Raw genomic sequence first — 8,744 nt, 5'->3', positions numbered from 1 at the left:
AAAAAAAATCAATACGTGTGGGAGGCATTTGGTGAGGGCATGGAACGAGACTTTTGGTTGGCCTCGAAAAGATTCTGTTAGGCAACATTCAATGCCTTTTGACTGGCATTAAGGTGGTTTAAGAGGAAGGACTGGAGGGTGTGCTCCAACTATAGGAAGACCACACTGCTCAGCTTCCCTGCTAATGTCCACACCAGGTTAACGGACACAAGAGCCCGTCAAACCTCAGATTCAGGAGGAACGATGCAGTTTTAGTTCTAATCATGGGATGCTGAACAAGCTCTTTGTCCTCTCCAAGATATTTGTGTGTCATTCAGTCTCTGTACAATTTTCTGCTTCCTGTTTGCATTACGATTGTCAAATTTTTATTTTAGAAGTTGAATAAAGGTAAGTGGATGCTTGGTGTGCAGAATTGTATTGCACTCTTCACCCAAAGCGACAGACATGTTTTTTGTTGTTTTGTTTGTTTGTTTTTTAAATCATAATTTATACAGTACTGACTATTGACAAAAGAACTCGGACCTTTCAACTTGCATTCGCATTAGGACCAGCAGTACAAGAATAACAGGCCAGGTTTCCAAAATTGTTATTTTTCATAGAAGTTCAGCAACTGGTGTATACTTTTCATTTATTTTATTTATTTATTTATTTTTTTTTTTTTATAAACACTAGAGTTGTAGGTTTTTTGAAATGAAATTGGTGACATATGAGGCTGGACAATAGAAAAATAATTTTGGGGAACATGCACATGAGAAATGGAGTATATTATTTCTAAACTATTTTTCTAGATTTCCAAAACTGTAAGACTGCATTGTTATATCCTAGTGTAACTGGGAGCAGACTCATGTCATCTTTCAACCGGGTAATGGCTGTAAGGGCTCCCTGTTAACTGAGGAACCTTTTTTTTTTTTTTAATTTAAATGGAAATAAGGAAAACAAGTGTGAAAGAATTCCAACTTAATTTATAGAACTTAGCTTACACAAGTTCGTTAACTTAACTCTTCTTTCACATTTTAGAAATGTTTAGAGAATTTTGGACTTGTAAATCAATCACATTTTTTTACAGACAGACTGTATACTAATTTAAGTAAGTTGAAAGAGTTTATTTTTTGACAGGGAGTTTTAAAATGTTAGACTCTTTACAGAAAAATTAAATTCACATCTTCTTGAAAAAGGGGTGTTGTAGTGTTTTCCAATGGCTTTATTTTCCCAGTTTTATAAATATGATTTATTCCATTTTAGGTTAGTGTGTTTAAAGGGCTTCCAGCTTATTCACTGCATGATGAATAAATATCTTTGTTGGTCCTTTCAATGACCTCTCTCTCGCTCCCTCTTTTTTTTGTAACAGAAAGCATGTTAGGCAGACTACCTCATTTTCAGTGACATTCAATAAAACCAAAGACATTGGAGACAACAGATGAATTTAATTCCACTCTTCTTCTCTCCCACTTTGTGCTCAAGAAATGGTCAGGGTCCTGACCACGTCGTTGATCTACTCCATAACCCCCTTCACGCAACAACAACAACAACAACAACAACAATAATACCATGGTTAAATTTTCTTTCACAAATGAAGCAGTTGAATAATTGCTCTAATCAACTGCAAACTGCATTTAAACTGAATTTATTCACAGCATAACATATGAACAGGTTGGGGTTGATTCCCAGTCCAGCTCCATCTGTTTTATTTGCTCATCATGCTAAGTGCTTTGCATATACACATTTGATTCATATTTGCAGCAAATAAAATGGAAACTGAGAACAACAGTATGAGTGGACAAGAAACACTACCAGGATGTGTTTTGTGCAGCAACTTCCTGTGGCCTCCTTGAAGCATTTACACATGGACTTTTTAACTGGATGTCTCACCTCTAGAGGTGGTTAAGGTGCGTTTACACCTGGATCTACTTGCTGCTGTGCTTGAGGGGCTAGATATAGCTGGTCAGTCAGGAGACACATTAACAGAAGCTGCAGAATAACTCTCTCCTGCTTGAAGCGTCCCTATAGGCTGCATTTCACATGGAGCCAGTCTGCTCTGATATTTGCCTGTCATCACCATCACAGCAGCAAGCGTCTGCATGCTGGCCATCCAACCTCTCCCACTGTACTTTGGCATTTGTGACAGCACACAGTTGGCTGATTGAAGCTTTTACCATTTCCATGTGGACAAAATGACAAAAGCTGTTGCTGTAACATTGTTCATTAAAAACAAGGGACTACTATAACATGCATATCCTGCTTTTTATTTTGATTTATTTTTTTAATAATTACCTCATCTTCACACCCATGGGCAATTTGGAGTGACCAGTTAACTTAACCCCACTCACTGCATATCTTTAGACTTTAGGAGGAAGCTCAGAGACAACCCATGGAAACATGGGGAGAACATGCAAACTCCACACAGAAAGACCCCGGCCTGATGGTAGAATTGAACTGTGAGGCAACAGTGCTAACAACCATGCTACCCTAAACATTAGCCATATTTACATAAAACTAGAAGGGTGAATCTCCACTAATAATTACCATGATATCCACCAGTGGTACAATAACAGGCCTGCCCAACACTAACAGTTTCTTCTTTTTCAGTCTTCTCATTACATTATTAGACACAAGAGACTGAACAAGCAGCTAAAGACACGACTGCAAACAATATCTCCAGTATACACCTCACTACAACACTTCCCCCTTGAGCCAGACAACAAGCAGCAAATTCCACAGTCACTTGCAAAATTGGCTAAGTAAAGCTACAGGCAAGTCTCTCTCTCTCTCACTCCAACCCCCTGCGCCCAACCAGAGTGGCCCTGCCCTCAACATTCCTTAACAAGGCCCACCACCCCCACCCTGACTTGCCTCAAATAGGAAACTTACCCCCCATGCCACCCACACCGTGACTTTTTCAAGCCTGCACACTTAAATTATGCTTTGAAAAGCCAATTGAAAGAGAAAGAGGAGAAAAAAAAAAAAAGGGAGCACTGCACTGCACCGCGCCACTCACACTCTGGGGAACTAAGAAAAAGCGTGCAGCGTTAACCTACAGACTTGCATGTTTACAGCAAAGACATACACAGTTACTCTTTTAAAGAAAAAAAGAAAACTAACATTTTCGCCAGGAAAACGTGCACATACCGTAAAGCCACACAAACTGCAGACAGTTCTTTAAAAAACAAAACAAAAACAACAAACAAACAACAGCAACAACAAATAAAAAAACAACAACAACAACAACAACAACAACAACAAAACAAAAAGTACACAACCCAAAAAAGTTGGATGACTGGACATAAATCAAGACTAAGCACATTTCTTACACATTAAAAATCTTTAAGGTTAATTCATACATTTTGGAAAGACCAGGTCTACAGGACTTAAGAAAAGGGTTTGTGCTAATATAAGCACACACTGCATTAGAAAAAGTTGTTGTTGCATTTTCATTATGTTTTTCTCCATTTTCTGTCCTTAAACTCTCAATCATCTCAGTGTCATTAAATGAGCCGGACTGACTTTCACACACTGATTTTAGAGACTGTGCTGTAAATATCATATGACTTTTACAAATGAAACTGTTTCCCCTTCTTCCGTGATTTTAGTCACTCCCTCCTGTGATTATCTGCTGACGTTTTAACCAGCAGGAGGGTCTCAGTTCAGTCTGATTTCAATCAATGGCGCATCATGGAAGCACAGTTCACTCCTAACAAAACGTGAGAAAAGTTGGCTTAGTTGACCTAAAAAAAAAAAAAAAGTTACTTAGTATGAACAGCTGGTGTGAATGCAGACTGAGGCAGCCTGTGAACAAAATGTTCTCTTTTTTTTTTTTTGGTAAAGAGGCGGGGTCCAGGAGAGAAGCCCTGGATGGCTCTGAAGAAATAAGGCAGCATGTTGAATAGGAAAGCCACACACTCTTCCTGTCATAATAACCTCTGAACTTCGCCACTGGCTCCCAAATTGCCCCCTGGGGACCTGCAGGGGTTCTTAAGGGACTTTCCAAAATACAACTTTTTTTTTTAGCTCAAGAAAAACAAAAGACTAAATTCAGCGTTAAGCCAGAGGACTCTTTTATTTAAAAAAAATGTGTAAAACTTAAAGTCATTACGTGCTACTTAGGAATTTAAATAAAACGCATTTAATCTCTCACTGGAAATTCACTGTATCCATACAGGGCTAAGTGATAAAGAAAAATTGATTACAGGCTTTATTCCATTGAGCCTCACAGTTCGCTGAGGGGCCGAGCAAACATGGAACTACTATGCTAGAATACCTGCTCGCGGAAATGTTTGTTCGCTATTTTCCTCCGTTTGTCGGCATCCGTCTCCCCGCTGCTGGGAGTGGAGGGCGAAGGCCGAATGCTATGACAATACTATTGCACTGCTTCAGCGATGATACAGTAGTGCAACATCGTCAAAGCAGCTGACCTCTGCGCGCGCACGCACGCACGCACACACACAGTAAAGACGGGGCAGCAGTTTAAACTGTGACACAGCCGTAGCTTTACAACTAGCACTCCAGTCACCTTAAAGCTAACATTATGTCCTGTTACATCTAAGATTTGGACGAACGCGAAAAGGGGACCGACAAGTGTAGGGGGATGGGGTGTGTGCGTGCGTGTGGTGGGGGTGTCAGCCAATGCCCTTTTAATATTGCACTGCTCATCTGATTTCACAGTAGTACAACAGAAAAAGGGCTTTGGACAACACGGTCCGTGCGGTCTCCATTGAACAGCCCGCATGCAAGCCATCAGCTCCAGCCTTCCTAAACTATGGAGACAGGCCAGTGGCTCAGCGCGAGCCTCCACACGGCTATCGGGATTAACAGGTTGCAAACGCGGCCGTGCAAAAAGCAAGCAGGCTTTTTACAATAGCGTGCGGTTATACAGCGGAAAACACACAGGCCTAAGGAGGAAAGCATATAATATATGCAAATTGGAAAGACATTGTTACGCTGGGTCCTGTGTAACACAGAACTGATGGCAGCACAGCATTTGCTGATGCTGGTTTCATGCGTGCAGCTTTCCTGTCATTTGTTCCGGTCAACATTAAAAGCTGCAAGACGCTGCACGCGGACTTCGCTTGGAGGAAACGAGGGTGGAGAAGATGTATATAGGGCAAAGAGCAAATTCCGCGATACAATACCACAAACCTTCATTTAATACCTACTATTCCTGGCCCTTTAGCCAAAGTGGCCATTTGAAACCCTCCTCGTTTAGGAAACGGAGGGGCGGGGCTTGTGAGTGGAGGGAGGGAAGGGGGCTTGTTATTTTCTCTGTTGAGACAAGTTTACAATCAGCTGAAGAAGCTCGCTTTCCCGTCTGAACTCTCACATCACGTCACGCGCCAACTAACGAGAGCTTCAGCAGCAGCGCGAGCTAACACACGCGGCTCTCCTTCTGCTGCTGAAAAACTTAAACGCCCCCAAAGAAACGCTACATGTCTGCTTTAACGGCAAAAACGCAACGACGCCTCTTAACTTATTTTAACCAAAATAAGAAAACCAAAATAAAATTACACACAGGACATTCCGTCCTGTGTGTAATTTGTGTGATATACATCTATATCCATCTCACACACGTTTCTTCAGGTCCTGCATGTTGTCTGCCTACATAACCAAAGCCCAGTCATCCACAAACTTGTCTGGAAAAATTGCGCGAAGCTTCGGTCGTTCTAAAGTTGGAGGTGTGTATTGTAGCAGTCTACTACTACAACTTCAGCTGGACTCGCACTAACGGTTGCTTTGCGGCCGGGCTGGGCCCCGCTGACAGCCGTGGCGAACTACCGGGTGTCCCCGTAGCTCTTCTGAAGGCTGCAGACTAGCTCCAGTGATAGTAACTACTTAGTTTTCATATCTCAGTTGGCAAAGATTACTTGCACCCGCCTGTTAATCACGCTCTCTAAGACGCGTGTTCTCACTTTGCCCGCAATCTCCCCCCCCCTCTCATACACACGCACACAAACGTACAATAAGTGCTCGACAGTTTTAAGCTAGGAGAGGCGGTAAAACCTCTCCACGGCCAATCACACCCACCGACATCCACGTCTGTTTGCGAGCTCCACGCTACCCCGCCTGCAGCAGTGGCTGGATTCTCTCCCCCCGCAGACAACGGTACCTGACGGAGGCAGGGCCGGTCCTTAACACACTGAAGAAGCACAACGGAACCAAGTTGAAGCACTTCAGTGGGAAAACCGTCCGAGCCGTCACCATCTATCTCCCACGCACACATCCGTTTCCACCGGCGTAACGGCTCCTCGGTTAAAACAAGGCTGTTTCGTCCATTGGCAACCTCACGGCCTCCCAGATCCGGACTCCATCTTTGACTAGTTGACATTCAGCTCTTGCCGAGACAAATTCCTTATTTGCATGCCAGCTTCCAATTGGTACGTTTCTGTGCCTATCTGTGTTCTTATTGGTGGAAATATTATCTCATCACGTTCGGGATTGGTCACATACCAATGGAACGTCATTGTATAGTTTAATTTTAACAATGAGCACAAATTCTCTTATTCATTCACAAATTTTTCATTACCCGCCTGTGAGGTGCTACATCGTGTTATGGTGCTTGCGAGGAATGACGACTTAGAGCCGCAGTCAGCAACTTGTTCCATCAGTGTCCCAGAAAATGGCAGCTGACGGTGGACTAGAGTATGGTGTTCGCAGCGGGACCACCCTCACTTCAAACACATGCGGGTGCAATAACAGCCGAGGAAGTGTGGAATGTGTATTCCTGCAGCGTGGACATAAGTGGTTCCCAGACTCTCGGGCCTCGGTGGGCACAGACACGTATGGCTGCACCGAGGGTCCCGGTAGCATGTGTCGGTGTGGTGTGGGCGGGTAACGGTTGGGGTGGGAAAAGGTTAAAGGCGGCTGGGCTCACTGGAGGCGCTGTGTCGACGCTCGGAGGAGGGCAACAGCCTGTGAAATGTGCCATTCCTGACCAATGGAGCCCAAATAATGCCATTGTCCGGAGGAAAAGACCCGCCTCCGTACAGGGACAAGTGCTGGGACGGTGCTGCCTTGCGCTAAATATCACGGCGAGAACACGTGCCCGTCGATATTTTCTCATGATGAATTGCAAGCCGGTGTTTCCCACTTCCTGTCACTTTAAACCAATGTGATCCCTGACTGTGACACATAAGTCACGCATTATAAATATGACACTGCCTTTCTTTTCTGCACGGATCTGTGTGCCATGACGTGCAGTAGATGGTATGTGAGAAACGCGCACTCACTTTCGCCTCTGCTTGACAGTCTGGGAGGTGTGTGGGTTCGCAGGAAGTTCCATGCCCATATTTAGTGGTGACGACCGCCGTTCGGGTCCACACACATCTGGGCTGTGTTCAAATCAAAGTTCACACTTGTGTTTTCTTGTTTTTCTTTGTTCCTTGGAAAAATATCCACAAACAACCTCCAGCTGTGAGCCTCACTCTCAAATTCTGGCTGCGAGTGAATTTCTTTGTGATGAATATAATGCATTGTTAAATCTGTGCAGTTTCCTATTTGATGAAACACAAAGTGTTTGGCCAAACCATCCTCATGGACACAGAACTGAAATTTCACTTGTAATTAAACTGGGGGGGGAATCTAAATCTAAAAAGAAAATCTAAAAATACACAAATAAGAAAGAAAGAATACCAAATAACAAACACCAGAGTGAATGTGAGAGGAATATGAAATGAGAAACACGTAAAGCATATTTTTTAAAGATGGAATAGTGTTCTGACTAAAAAACTGAGAAGACATGCCAGAATAGCTGTTCAGCACTAAAGTCATTATGTGTTGAGCTGCTTGGAGTCACATTAAAAATATGGTGATAAAAATCTGAGCAGATAAGCAGCAGTTTGCTCTGGGTGCATGGCCCGTGTTTGTCAGTTTAGCTTTTACTAAACATTGTACAACAGATGGCACAAAGTTACAGATATTCCGTGTGGTAATGTGCTCTGGTTTTAGCTCAGTGAGTATTTTTCAACATTTCTGTGTAAAATAAGCACGTCAGCAGCTCAAATAGCTCCACTTCCTGAATGCATCTCTGTGAGGGGTTTCAGAGTCTTCTCAGCAGTGAAAGTAGCTGCTGGACACAAGATGACAGAAATAACAGGAGTTATGTTTCGGGAACTGTTCAGTTTTCATTGATCTGTAACAGCACAAAGAGTTTTCCAAAAACACTTTTGCAGTCACAGAAAGATTTAGGCCAAGCTTACTTTAATGAAAGGTTGCCACACTCTGAAGGGATCCCTGCCCTTCATTTTCATAGGAAATAAAAGAACTGGCAGCATCCTAAATAACAGCTCACCCTTTTCTTTGCCAACAGTGCTGCTGAAGGATAAAAGACAAGAACCATACATATCAGCCCGCTCTCATGGGACTTACCTTAAAAACAACAACAACAACAACAACAACAACTTGATTTCAGTGCATCCAATGGAGCCAAACGGAGCATTATCTCTTGTGAGTTGATTTTCTTTTTATAATTCATTAGTGTGGTGTAACAGAGCTTTGCATCCAGCCTGGTGTTGATAGAGTATCTTTAATCAAACTGGCTGATGTAACAACGTGTTGGAAAGCCGTTCTTTTAATCACATGTGACATTTCTTCTGAGGGCTGCAGATAAGCTTCAGTTTAGCCAAAACACATACAGCCAGATCCCCCAGACAGGGACAGGTCCTAAACTAAGACAAAAAGTTTTTATCCAACACTTTACCGGGGAAGACTTTAGCAAGAGAGCGAGAGTCGTATTTTCATGTTCAAAAAATCAATGT

The 8,744-nt window shown here is 42.9% G+C and overlaps 1 long non-coding RNA gene across 1 annotated transcript; it reads right to left on the bottom strand.

The window, feature by feature from the left end:
• Positions 1-354: 354 nt before the first annotated feature.
• Positions 355-6,116, bottom strand: LOC120745351. The gene is made up of 2 exons (XR_005698614.1): positions 6,016-6,116; positions 355-3,722 (listed from the first exon to the last, which is right to left on the bottom strand). It is a non-coding gene; the product is annotated as an uncharacterized LOC120745351 (long non-coding RNA).
• Between the last annotated feature and the right edge of the window lie 2,628 nt (positions 6,117-8,744).

This window comes from Simochromis diagramma, unplaced genomic scaffold (assembly GCF_900408965.1).
Source record: "Simochromis diagramma unplaced genomic scaffold, fSimDia1.1 OVJJ01000159.1, whole genome shotgun sequence".
In the NCBI taxonomy this organism is placed as follows: Eukaryota; Metazoa; Chordata; class Actinopteri; order Cichliformes; family Cichlidae; genus Simochromis; species Simochromis diagramma.
The sequence above is the reverse complement of the archived record's forward strand: the minus strand, read 5'-3'. Positions and strand labels throughout refer to the sequence as shown.